Source organism: Spermophilus citellus (assembly GCF_964194105.1).
Source record: "Spermophilus citellus genome assembly, chromosome: 1".
Taxonomy (NCBI): Eukaryota; Metazoa; Chordata; class Mammalia; order Rodentia; family Sciuridae; genus Spermophilus; species Spermophilus citellus.
In genome coordinates, this window is record NC_138182.1 from 230,400,124 (window position 1) to 230,414,631 (window position 14,508).

A 14,508-nucleotide genomic window follows, 5' to 3' on the forward strand; every position below is an offset into this window, starting at 1 on the left:
ATCAATATTGGCATCAGTTTTGCCATTTTAGGTCGGGAGCCATTTTATCTAGAGGTTCCAAAGTTTCAATTCTAAGGCAACGTTGCTTAACTTCCCATAGGAACTTGTTCCTGCAAAACGATCAACCCCACCCCAGCTTAAACTCCTAAGCAGTTTACAATCCACCCCACCCCAGTTTAAACTCCTAAGCACCTTATGAGCTTCCTCTTGTGGGCTATACAGTTCTTCTGTGAGTGCCAACAGGCTGCTGCTCTCCTCGGAGGGACAGCCTTATTGGTATACCTCCTGTTACGGACAACAAATCTCTTGTGTGGGATTCTGGTGTGTGGTGTGGTCTTTGGACTTTGCATGGACTCTGAGTGTCCTTTCAGACCACACTGATGAAAGATGTTAATATGGAAAACTGAGCTGCAGTGGTGGCAGGGATATATAGGAAATCTGTACTGTGCCCTTAATTTTTCTGTCAATATAAAACTGCTCAAAAAAAAAAAAAGATAATCAGATACTTGTTTTTGTTTATTTGGTGCTCGTGGTTTCAGAGTTCTCAGTCCATAAATGGACAACTCCGTTGCTCCGGCCAGAGGTAGGGCAGAACATCCTGGTGGAAGGGAGTGGAGGAGGAAAACTGTTTAGGACAAGGCAATCGGGAAGCAAAGAGACTAAGCTAGGCTCATCAGGGACAAAGTATATACCTCAAAGGCATGCTCCATTGACCCACCTCTTCCAGCAACACCCTACTTGCCTACAGGCTCCACCCAGTTAATCCATTCAAGTAGATTAATGTGTTGATTATAGGTTTAAACTCTCACAAGGCCCAATCATTTCACCTCTGAACTTTCTTGCATTATCTCATATATGAGCTTTTGTGACATAACATTTCCCCACTCCCCCCATGCCTGATTTTTTGCTTTTACTCTGACTGAGCTCTTCCATATCTGTTTTTTCTCTTCTCCTAGCTGCCAGTATGCTGGCTGCTTACACGCATTCTACCCACTTCCAGCCTGTCCTACATGCTGCCCTCAGATTACCCTTTCTGCATGTAGCCCTGACTGTGTCAATCCCCTGGCAGAATACCCTTGTGCCCCTTTCCCACCTCAGTTTCTCTATCAGGTGGCTCATATTCTGTGGAAAAGAGCATTATTTGTTGAAATGAGAAATAATTTGTCAAAACATACTATTTGTAACTTTGTTGACATTTTTCTTGTATAAACAGTCCTCTGTACTTGCCTTCCCCTCCTAGCCAACTGGACCATAAGTTATTTGATGGTTAATTCTGTTTTCCCATCATTTTTGCTTTTGAGTCACCTGTAGTGCTTTGAATACAGTAGGCCCTTGAACGTTGACCCAAGTTCCGTGTGTCTGTGTTTCTTTATTCAGAACTCAACCCCTTTGACCATCAGTGCAATCCACAATATAAGAGCTTAGATGTTTCTGACATTAGAGTGTTGTAATTTATTGCTTACATGCATTCTATTTGGGATTTATATTTGGGATTTGTACCCCTCCTTTGGCTGTTCTACTGTGTCTTGAATGAAGAGCTCAGATTGGTTTTAATTTTTAACCAGTAATCAAACATCTATTCACATACTCTTCCAACACAATAAGCAGCTGTCTTTGCCTGTCTTTCCTATCAGAAAAATTTCAATGATTCAAAATGAAGTTAACTTGATAACTAGTCTTATTACCACTTAGTTAAGCAATTTTTCTTTTTCTTTTTCTTCTTTTTCTTTAACATTTTGTGATTTAATTCCAGTGAAAGATTTTCAGCTAAGTGAAAAGAGATTTTTCTTTAGCCTAAGCAAAAAGAGGGTGGGATAGAAATACTCTAGCTCATAATTGCCTCTAACATATAAGAGTTCAATTTGAGAAAAAAACAATAGGCAACTTTAAAGAATGTAACCTGAGGACAGAGGTGAGAAGGAAATAAATGTGCATCTGTAGGAACAAATTTGTTTTTTATTTGTTTTAACAATTGTTTAAGCAAAGCACATTTTCCATGTTGAATTTCAACTTGAGAGATGTCCAGATGTTAAATGGCAGGGCTCCAAATGCTGAATGTGCTGTACTTTGAGAAAAAGAAAGTAGTTTTTTTTGTTTTGTTTTATTTTGTTTAAAAATAAAAGTTAGGAGAGATATCAACTGGAAAGTTAGAACAGAAATGGATTTAGAGATATAATGTCCTCATTTAAGAACAGGGAAGGGGAGGGTAATCTTTTAAAAAGGTGATGGAGTTTAAAAATAGTATGTAGGCAGTAGAATTAAGATTTTAGTTGACTACTCAATATATCATCTATAATGTAAAGTGGCTGAACTTAGGTTGTTTTAATATATTTTATTGCTTCGAGAAATGATAAGCATCCTCTTAGGGTTTCAGATACTACATAGTTATGAGGTCTTATATTTGACTTATAAAATCATAAAGCTTCAACAATTTAAGTCATCTCATGATATTTGTCTTCAACAATATAGTGAATGATATTTTTCAATTTTATATTGGATTATAGTTGAATTAACAGTTATTTCATAATTTTCCAGGATAATATAAATAGTTGATCAGAAAAGCTTTACAGTGGGTTTTGTAGAAAAGGTATATGTTGTGGAGTGGGGAGTTTGAGAGATGAGAAGTTGTCCAAAGCATTCTTGGTGCTTTCAAAGAGATTGGAAAATTGTCACAGATGTTAAGTGACGGATATGTGTGAATTAGATCTTTGAATATTTGAATATTTACAAATGAATTTTTCTTTTATTTCTTCCTTTTTTTTGGGGGGGGAAGTAGTACTGAAGAAAATAATGTGGTCACTTTTGATGTTTGGTTGCTTTCCAAAGAATTGCTATCTTAAAGTTTTGTTTTCAGTGCTAGGAAACATAAAAATGTATTTTAAAAACTAACAAAGAACTTGCACTTGTAAATGCTTGTTTTAAAATTATTTATAGATAGATAAATAGATTGTTGCCTCTTCTCTATTAGTGTGGGGTTTGGAGCTGTTGAAGCTGAGGTTATGGAGGGGACACTTGATAAGACTGAAAGAAAATAATAACCAGAGACCAAGTAATAGTGCTCAGTAATAATTTTGGTAGGCTGGTTAATCTATAAATGAAGATAAAATAAGTTTCCCCTAAGCAGGTTAATGCTTGAAGAATAAGATAAAGTATATTAGGGATCTTATAAGCCTTTATTCCAGAATATTGTTTTACTTTATGTACCACTGGATATACACACATGCATGTACATATAAATGTGCATCTGTGTGATGTGATGTTGGGAAGTGAGTATAAACCCACAGACTGCTTTTGAACCTTCTCAGTGTTGCCCCAAATTTTATTCCTTTTAATGGCATTTAGATATGTAATCAATGCATTCGAGTCTGTTGTATTTCTGAAACTATTTGAACTGATAGGTGTGCAAGAAAGACAATACAAAGCAGAGGCTTTGATTTATTATTATTTTATTGGGGGAGTTGAAGGTGGAGGGAGAATTTGGTAGGTAGCAATAACTAGAAGTTGGATTCATCACTTATTGAATTGTGTAATTGCTGAATTGTTTCTTCAACGGGGAAAGAAACTGCTATAAGAGTTAAAACCTATTTTCTCATCACACACACAAAATAGGTAAATTGGTGAGGTGACATATCATAATTAGTTTGACTGAACCTTTCTGCAATATACTTAAGAAGCATTTATTGATTCTGATATCTTAGGCATTTTTTACTTTTCTTCCTAAAAAAAATGTATTTAAAAATTGGATTTGAGTTTGTATTCTTGTTTTAACTGCAGTAGACATACTGAGAAAGTCTGTCATTTGTCCAGATTTTCCAGGCCTTAATGACAGAATGCCAGAGGGCAGTGACAGTACCAATTCCACCTATTAAGCCAACTTCTCTTAAGATAAAATTCCCATCACTATTTCCTATTTCTTTCCTCTTTATTTTCAGTTGTAGTTTCTGTCTTTGGTGAAAAGCAGGCAAAATCTAATTTGTAATGCATTGAACTAGTTGTCCATTTAAACAATAGAAAACTGAGTCATAAATTCTGTCTTCATAAAACTCCTCCATACTTTTGGAAAATGACTCATTTTTAGGCAGAGTCTGCCACAGCTATTTGCCAGAAAGTGATCTAACTTGGATAAGCTAGATGATTTGTATGAGTTTCAGACCCCTGTAGAGAAAGCATTAGGAACTAGAGACCGTTGTTTGCATATCTGTGTGCCAGGCTTATCAGTCCATCAACATACGTCACTGTAGCATTTTGGAATGTTCTGGTACAGTTATTCTCAAATATTAGCTGCTTCAAAATCACCTGGAGAGTTTATTAAAACAGATTGCTGTTCGAGAATATAATGCTAAGTGAAGTTAGCCAATCCCCCAAAAACAAATGCCAAATGATTTATCTGATTTAAAGATGCTGATTCATAATGGGGTTTGGGGGGGCATATGAGGATTAGATGAACTCTAGATAGGGCAAAGGGGAAGAGAGGGGGCATGAGGATAGGAAAGATGGACATGAGTACCCTAAGTCACACAAATGGTGTGACTCTATTTTGTGTACAACCAAAGATGAAAAATTGTGCTCTATATGTGTAATATGAATTGTATTGCATTCTGCTGTCATATGACAAATTAAAATTTAAAAAATAAATAAATTAAAAAAATAATTTCTGATTCTATGGGGCTGGAATGGATCTGAGACTTTACATATCTAGCAACTTCCAGAAGTTGGCTGAGGCTGCTGGTTTGGGGACAACTTTAAGATTCATTTTTCTAATTTGTCTGTGTCCCTAAAAAGAATGGATAACCAAAAAAAAAAAAAAAATTACAACCACCTTCATCTCCCTAGGATCTTAAAATGTTTACATTGAAATCTTTCTCATGCTTGAGGAAATGGTATGCATTTGTGCTTGGTTATTGAATGGGAAGTGGAATGCCTCTGCTGGAAAGCCCCACCCATCTCTGATGCAGAGAGAGGCATCAGTTGCTTTCTGCTCTCCTTTCATACAACCAAGATGCAGCACATCCCTAGAAATTTAATAGCTTATTTTATTCTTAAGATTGGGCCTCTTGCTTACTTCAAAGAGGTATAAAATGAATTCATTTATTTCATGTAAACATACTAAATTTTATGAGTTGAAAGCAAACAACAGTGGATTTAGCAGCATTCAAAAAAATTCAGTAGAATTCAAAAGGAATTTACAATGCAACTCTGATTCTTTCTGAAGTGCCTACCATTGACTAAAAGGTTTATTCCTTGTACTGACAGAGCAGAGAGAGTATGATAAAGTGGAAAGATCAGTCATTAACTCAAAAAATCTGTGTTCTTTGTGTCTTGGACAGTCAATATAGTAGCCTTTGAAAAGTCACTTGATTGGGGTATCATTTTAATCAGGAAACTGAGCAGTTTTTCAAATTATCTTTTAAGCTCCTTTTTGGCTTTGTGATTTTGTTCCTGTTTCTATTTCTATTTACTTCCAACCAAGCAAATAATACCTTTCTTTTCTCACCACCATTCACCATCATTATAAATTAAATGTCTTTTTGTATAATATGCTGTTATCAAAAGGACATAAAATGTAATTAGCAAAATCTTTCAGTCTTAATTTTCAAAGGAAGAGATATTTGAACCATGCTCTGTGCTCTGTTCATTAGGGATCTTGCCATATCAAATTCTTGCTACCTGTATTGAAATAAGGAATTTGTACATTTTTCTAAAATGTGCACATTTGTCTGCAGATATCAAATAGACAAGGCGCTACTGAATAGGAGCTGGGAATAAGGCTGTTGAAAGTGTAGCTTGTTGACTATCTCTCAGTCCAATCAGCTATGCAATAATTGCTCAGCTTTCATCATCTAGCCCTGAATAGGATGAGGGATTCATCAGCAATCTATTCTGGAGCATAAAGTTCTAAAAGTGCTTTAAAGAGAAAAATTTTCATCTAGCAAGTAGTGAAGAGCTTCTGATTAATAATCACATTTCTTTTAATTGGGTTAAATGGAGATGATTAGGAGGAAACAAAGGTGGGGAGAAGCTTAGGGATTTTAGAGATCAGTGACCATCCTTCTTTGAATGGTTATACACACACTAGAGTTGGATGTGTTGTGGGCTTATTTACCTGCCTTGAGTAGGAGGAAGTTAGACCCAATTTTTGAAGCAGGTAAAATTAGATAGATTTCAAGTGCCCTTTGACCTCTGGCCTTTTACCTATACATTTAGGAAAATTTTTTTTTTATTTATTCATTTTTATGGGTGCTGAGGATGGATTCCAGTTGTAGTAGCAAGAGCTACTACAGCTGAACCCCAGCCCCAGCCCTACATTTAGGAAATCTTAAGTTCAAGCAGGAACCCTTTTGTAACCTAATCTTTAGGAGTCTATATATCTGGAATACATGCTTTGAGATGAGGGCAAGCCTCTCTGAGTTACTCACTGTTAAGAAATAGCTCCCAAGTAAGACACAGGACATCACACTTTCAATTTCACCTTGGGGTTCAGGAAAATCAGTTTGTTTTCTGGTTCCATGAATCAAACCCAGGTCATTGCACATGTTAAACAAGCATCCTACACTGAGCTACACCTCCAACTCTGAGAATTAACAGCCTTTGGTATTGAAAGAAATGCTGTACCTAAGCCAACCTGTGCCTGGAGGTGTGTGTACTGTGACCTGTTTATCTGTACATTTGGCTGTTCAGAGATCCCCAAAGCTGGGCAAATTGGTGCAGCATGGTAAAACCTTTTAATCTTTCAATAACAGTCTTTAATAACAATCTAGACTCTCTGGGAGGGCCTCCATCATTGCTGTTCTCCAAGGGCACCCTGTATTTGAGAATCAGCTAATACCAATCCAGTGACACACAGACAAAAACTCTGTGATTATGGAGAAAAAGAATGGAAAGTGGTGTTGATTGGTCAAGCTACATGCCTGGGCATAATGAAGGCCATGGTTTCTCACTTTACTTTTAACATGAAACCACAAAGAATTTCTTTGTTAAGAATCAGAAAACATAGAGTTGAATAATCCAGAGGAAGAAATGATATCATGGTCCAGTTGAATCAATTGAGAAATATTCTTATGTTAAAGACATTCTTATAACAAGGGCATTCACATTCTTGTGTGTATTGAATGGAAGATTTATTTGAAAAGAAAGTTAACATAAATAGCCTCATTAAAGATTTAGGGAATATTTGCAATGTAGGACTCATTTTTCAAATCTGAAATATGTTTTTACCTCCCACTAATCTTCAATGTGTTTGGAGTAACATCAAGACAATGACACCCTGCAACCACCCATAACCTATCACAAATGCACACCTTGTGCCAATGTATTCAACAAGGAAGCTATCTTTTCCTCTTCTTTTCACTGGGGAAACCCACGCTTATGCATTATGCATGGGAGTCTGGTGTGTTGTGTAAGTACACTCCCATGAGACTGTCCTGAGTCTGCTGGAAGTTTAGATTTGGGGAAAGGCTGTGTCTTGGCATTTTTAAGTATAAGAAGAGATGTTACCTGATACTCAGAGAATCTTGGCTGAAGCTTAACAGCACTTTCTAGATTAGTTTACTGTTGTTTTATGATACTTTTTTTAAACCAATTGTCCTGTTATTCTCTGATGGAAATTATTTCATGCTGGCAGGCAATTATGAGGAAGTTCTAGGGTTTTTGATAAATGGAGTGCCCCCTCTTCTTCATGTCAGCAAATGATAAGTTGAGTTGTTGTCCATCATACTTAAAGTTAATTTGGTACTTAAAATCTGGAGCCATGCAAATGTATAAATACTACTTAATAGGAGACAGGGCATTAGTTGGTTTAGTGGTTGAATCTTCAGTGTTTTTTTTTTTTTTTTTTTTAATTTGATGTGGGAAACGATTGTCTGAAAAAGAGAACTAAAGAGGAAAATACAGTTTGAGGCAGGCTGGGTCGGGTAATGGTAATAGGCGTTCATACATTTTCCGAATGGCAGGAGCCCCTTTGGCAGGCAGAAAAATCTATGGACTTCCTTTTGGAATAATGCATAAAATAAGATAAATGAGACTATAGTGGAAGCCAGTGATTTTTTATAACACTTTTATTTTATTTAGTTTTATGTGGTGCTGAGAATCAAACCTAGTACTTCACATGTGCTAGGTGAGTGCTCTACCACTGAGCTACAACCCCAGCCCAGATTTTTTTTTAAATTATCAAAATATTTAAGAAAACAAACTTGTGATAGAATATGATGCACTTCTTCACTAAAATAACAGACTCTAATGTAGGATCCAATGACTAATGTAATTTTGAATAAGAATGAGAATAAACAATGTTTTACAATTGGCAGCAACTATGAAGTGATACAAAGTATATTTATTTCTATTGGTGGCAAAGTCATAAGCTCTGCCAGTATCTACTGTGGTTAGTTGTCTGCATTCACAATTAAAGAAAAATGCTAAATTTCAGCCAGCAGTTAATGAAAAGTAAAATGCACATAATTTCTTGTCCCTGTCTATAGACTTAAAAACCCATGGATCTCAATCAAGGTAAGATCCTCTGGGTTAGAGGAACTAGGCTAGAATATTAATTTGGTCATTTACTGACTAAATGACCTTGGGTAAGTTAACATAACTGCAAAAACTTTAATTCCTCATCTGTAACATGATTGACAATGCCCACTTCACAGAGCTGTTAGAAGGCTTAGGAACATAATGCCCAGCCCTCCTCCTTGGGTGAAGATGGTAACTCGGGGCTTGTTGGTTCCTGTGTCTCTTAGCAGTTGCTGTACTTGTACAGAGTATATGGAAAGCAGAAAACTATTTACCTTTAGATTTTCTCAAGATCTGTTGACCTTAAGGAATCTAAGGGATGGGGCATCATATGGAGAAGAGGGAAAGCATTATAAAATATGCAGCAGGGAATATATGAGAAAATTTCCCCCTTGCTTTGTTGATCTAAACATTTACTTGCAAAGAAATAACTTTTTGTTCGTCATAAAAGTTTTAGCAGAATCTAGAAATGGCCCAGTGATTTGGGTTATAAGCTTTGCTGTTTTGTTTGAAGAGTAGTAGGTCCCCTGATGATTGATTGGCTGCAGGGCGTGGACATGTCTTGGCTGTTTCTAGAAGGGACAGGACCACTACCTTCTCAGAGCCTGTCTACAACACCTGCAGAGCCCCCCAAAAAACTGGTTTTTCTATTAAATTTTGGGCAAATTTTGGTTTAATACATGTTTGGGACCTAATTTTATTATTTAACTTAAGGAGAAACTTGGAAGAGTGGGTACCGTGATTTTGTTTGAATATTTTCCGAAACACACCTATAATGCATAAGAATGTGTTATTTTTCTGGCTAGTCACTTACTAGTGTAGGCCCAGTACTGGGCAATCCTTCTCTTTTTCTGTGATGGATTTGAAGGCAGAATACTGTAGTGTTTGATCCATTCCATTCCCTCAGTGTGGGTGTGAAGTTGGTGAGGCAATGGTTTCAGGATTTCCTTGTCCCTTGGGTCATGGCTAACACTCTATTTAATGTCTCCTCTTCATCAAAACCAGATTTGTCGTCTCACTTATTTCCCAGTGTCTGGCCAAGTAAGTGATCTTTATGAAAACAAACTGGCAGTCACTCAAGCCAGATAAGAGGGAAAAGCTTCGCCTCCACAGAGGGAAGCTGTTAAGGGAAACAGATGGAGACGGTGTCTAAACAGCTTCAAAAAGGTGTGCTAGTCCCGGAGGTGCTTCCTGTCTCCCAAGAGCTGTTAGAATTAGGAGCCATTTGGGGACCTGCAGTGCTTCTCCAACCCTGACAAGGACCCTCCACCAGCCCAGCACCACTGAAATAACCTGACATCCTCAGTAGACATTTCCTGCTCTTCTTTGACATTTCTGAATGCAGAGGGGAAGAGAGTACAGGACAAAGATTATAAATTGCTACCTGGTATGGCTAGAGAAACAAGGAGTGCTAATTCATAAAGAATTACCAAATATAACCAGGCACACTCCTATAATCCCAGAAGCTCAGGAGGCTGAGGCAGGAGGATCACAAGTTCAGGGCTAGCCTCAGCAACTTGGCAAGGCCCCAAGCAACTTAGTGAGACCTTGTTTCAAAATTTAAAAAAAAAAAAAAAAAATTAAAAGCTGGGGATGTGTCTCAGTGGTTAAGCACCCCAGTACAAAAATAGTGGGGGTGCGGTTTAGTGGCAAAGTGAGTTCAATCCTTATACCATAAAGAAAAAAGAATGACCAAATATACTGGCATGGCATACTAATTTTCAACATAGAATGATTGACTAAATCACTAAGGATTAAATCTATAATTGTCATATTAACCTCTGAAATTATAGATAGGAATTTAGGAGGTTTCTGTGCCTTGGCTTCATTGTCATCATATACTGTGGCTTGCCAATTTGATGACCTCATATGTATGGTAAACATTCTGGGAAAGGGAAGGGAAGGAATGGTTTATGTGTATGTCTTGGATATTTGCAAGTTTTTACTGTTTTCTTCCATTAGTCCAAACTTCAGAATACCTGGGCTTATGCTTTGTCATGCATCTTTTGCCAACTAACCTCTTTCTCTTGGTTTTCTTTCTTCTGATCCAACCTGTTCAATCAGAAGGAAGATTGTATGTTCCCAAAATGCTGCTTTCAGGACATGATCCTCTTGTTTGAGAATCTTCCCCTTTTTTCCCCAGCAAGTCTTAACTTCTCCAGCCATCTAAATCTCAGGCAACATCTTCATATCATAGCCACCTTCTTTGACTCCAGCCACCACCATGAATCTTTGGCCTCATTGATGTAGTTCCTTTATTGCCAGATGCTGTTTTAGTCAACTTTTTCATTGCTATGACTAAAAGACCTGACAAGAACAACTTTAAGGAGGAAAAGTCATTTGGGGACTCACACTATCAAAGGTCTCAGTCCATATACAGCCATACCTCAGGGCTCCAGGTGAGTCATACCATCATGGCAGAAGAGTATGGTGGCTGGAAGTGGCTCACATGATGATCAGAGAGAAGAGAGAGACTCCACTTGCCAGATACACTATATATATATATATATATACATATATATACATATATATGTATGTATGTATATATATATATATATATACCAAAGGCACGTCCCCAATCTTTCAATCTTTCACCCAACAATCTTTCATTTACCATTCAGTTAATCCAACCAGAGGATTAACTCACTGATTGGGTTTAGGCTTTCATGACCCAATCGTTTCTCCTTATAACCTTCTTGCATTGTCTCATGCATGAGCTCTTGGAGGATTCCTCACATCTAAACTGTAACAGATGCCTCTTGTTCTTTTCTGTCCTTTCATTTGTAGGATTTTTTCTCCTGGTAAAGTGCTATCCATTCTTGGCCCACACTGCCTCACCTGCATTCTCACATCCTCTCTTGCTGTTTTGGTCACTTAGTATATTTGGTTTTACACTGGGCTTTTATCATTTTACATGTGAATAATTTCCCCAGCAAGTTAAAGTTTCTAAAGAGAAAGGACTCTGCTTTATTTATGTTGTACATTACAATTTTAAGTTTAACACTAGCACATCATAAGTGTTCCATAAATATTTAGAAGAAACTTCTGGAAGTGGTGGTGCACATCTGTAATCCCACCTACTAAGGAGGTTGAAGCAGAAGGATGACAAGTTTGAGGCCAACCCTGGCAACTTAGTGAGACTCTGTCTTAAAACAAAAAATAAAAATGGCTGGAAAATAGTTCAGTGGTAAAGTGCCCCTAGATTTGATTCCCAGTACTGCCAATTAAAAAAAAAAAAAAAAAAAAAAAAGAAAAGAAAGAAAGAAAGAAGAAAAATAATACATAGTTAGAGGAAACAGGTGTCCTGCGTAAGGTATTTCATGGGAGGAGGTGGCCCCTTGGTGGGGTTATGCAACAAGTGTGCCTATTTTACAGAACCAGAAAAACTCACTTGTTCCCTACTTCATTCAGAGTTGATCCAGGCTCAGGGAACTCATTCATATAAACCAAGCCCAGGATTCTGGGTAACTGGAGTATCTGTGTTAGCCAAGCGGTACATTCTTTCCCTTATAGCAGGGCTCCCAGAATTATAGATGGTCACAGTGATTCATTTGAACCAGCCCTGAACTTTAAGCGTGTACCACTTAGACTCTAGGGACAGGATGCCAAGTTCTTGCTTTTTAATTTCATGTCTTCTTCATAGAGAACTCGTTGTTTTTAAGAATTGAAGGGTTGTTCTAGAGACTTAGGAGTAAAACCTTCAAGGTGATGTTGTAAAGGCCAGATTTGGTTTGTTTGAGAAGCAAAGGGAAGGTAGCAAAAACAGACTCATATACTCTGACAACAGTATTACCTAAGTTCTAACTGGCAATGGGGACTAGATGAGTTTGTGAATCAGACAAATGATATTGGTGAGCTAGAGAGAATGAGTGTCTCAGAGTGCAAGGGAGACAGCAGTTTTGCAGGGACAGGTGCACGGTTGAGAGATACTGAAGGGAGCTCAACATATTGAAAGAAAAGTATGACTGATGTCTGCTTATTTTTTTTATTTTGTTTTTCCTGATGCCGACTTGGCCAATGATTTATATATGAATAACAGATGTTATGAATAAATTATCTTTAACTAAATTAACTAATGGTGTTTACATGGAACTTCAGAACTCCAAAATAACATATATAGGCACAAAATGGTTATTTTTAAAGTAAGATTTAATGTGAAATCCATAATACCCTAAATTGGCAGAAACTGAAAGATGTTAATTCCAAGGATATTGTTTATTGTCCTTTAACCCTGATGAGTATTTTTGCAATCGTAGAGCTACATGTTTACCAGGGGCTTCATTATCCTGTGGAGAATGTTGTGGGCAACTTGAGCCCAAAAAGTCTGAATGAATACTAATTGATAGGCTGATAGGAAGAGGTGCCCATCTCTGAGCAACTGGTAATCAATCAAAGATATGTTAAAGCTGAATGGTGCTTTTTACTACTATCATTCATGATGTCTGCATAAAGCAAATGGGAATAAAGAGGGTTCAATTGATCTATAATGGGCTACATACTTTTTTCTCTAAAAAGCCAGATGGTTTGGGGGGCTGTTTGGACTCTACCCTTAGAGCATTTAATCAGCCACAGACCATCCATCAACAAATGTGTGTTTATGGAGTTACAGAGTTTCAATAAAACTTTATTTATAGACACTGAAATTTGATTTTTAATTTTTTTTTGTAGATGGACACAATACCTTTTTATTTTATTTATTTATTTTTACATGATGCTGAGGATCAAACCCAGGGTCTCACACGTGGTAGGCAAGCATTCTACCGCTGAGCTATAACCCCAGCTCCTGAAATTTGATTTTTATATAAACATATGTGTCATAAAATACTATACTTTTTGAAAATTTTCAGCCACTTAACAATATAAAAATCTGATTCATAAGATAGAAGAGGACAGGTGTAGAGAAGAAATAGTATAAAATAATACAGGCTGCAATGTACTTGCCTTAATGTGAAAGGGAACTTTACCCAGCTTTTTCTTGGCAATTAATACTTCTTAGACCATTCACTTTCAAAAGTCATTTTCAGAACCCCAGATTTTCTTCACTAGTTTCGTCAAACTTATTAGCAGCTTTTCTGAAATATGTGGTCTATACTCGAAGTACTGTTTTCATTGCTGAATTTTACTTTTATCATTGCTGTATTTTAGTGCTAGGTTTCTTCTTGCTTTAAAACAAACTGTGTATGTACACAAATGTGCATATATATGCACGTACAGGAGGGGCCTTTACCTGAGCAAGTTCTTCTATCCCCACCCCTTTTTAAAAAATTCACTTCCTCCCAGTGATTCTTTATTCTTCACATGTCAGTTTATTCCTAAATGTCCATCCTAGCTTTATTTTGTTAAAGACCTATTTTTTTCCTACTCTCTCTGGAAGGAAAAGCCACAGAAAGGATTTCTTAAAACCAAGGAAACAGTGGACCCTTCAGTTGTGAATCCTATAAACTTTGATGAGAATTAATTTGAGGCCCACAGTTGACATCCAAGTCCAGATGCAAAATTCACTTGGGTGGGAGCATGTTGGAGAGAAAGCTGGGGAGTGGGAGTCAGTCATTTATAAATAGCCCAAAGATGTTTTGTGCATGCTGATGTTGGAGCTTTGCTGATCATGATTAGTAGATTAATTCTGACAGATAGGCTTTTAGTCCATTTTCTGCTATTAGAACAATATATCTCAGATTGGGTAATTTATAAGGAATAGAAATTTATTTCTTATAGTTCTGAAGGTTGGGCGGCCCAAGGCCTAACAGGTTAGGACTCCATCTTTCTGCTTCTGAGATGGCACCTTGAACGCTCTGTTCTCTATAGGAAACAAAATCCATGTGTTTATATGGCTAGAAGAGCAGAGAAGTAAGGACACATTCTTGCAGGACCTTTTGATAGTGTCATTAATTCATTCTTGAGGGTGGACCCCTTGTGACCTTCCAGTACTGTGATTTCAGAGATTAATTTTCTGGCACATGAATTTGGAGGAGACATGTTAAGACCACAGCAGGCTCTGTTCCT

The 14,508-nt window shown here is 37.1% G+C and overlaps 1 protein-coding gene across 1 annotated transcript in view; it reads left to right on the plus strand.

The window, feature by feature from the left end:
• IQGAP2 (IQ motif containing GTPase activating protein 2) overlaps positions 1–14,508 on the plus strand; it is a 285,989-nt gene that overhangs the window by 94,388 nt on the left and 177,093 nt on the right. The window lies entirely within an intron of this gene.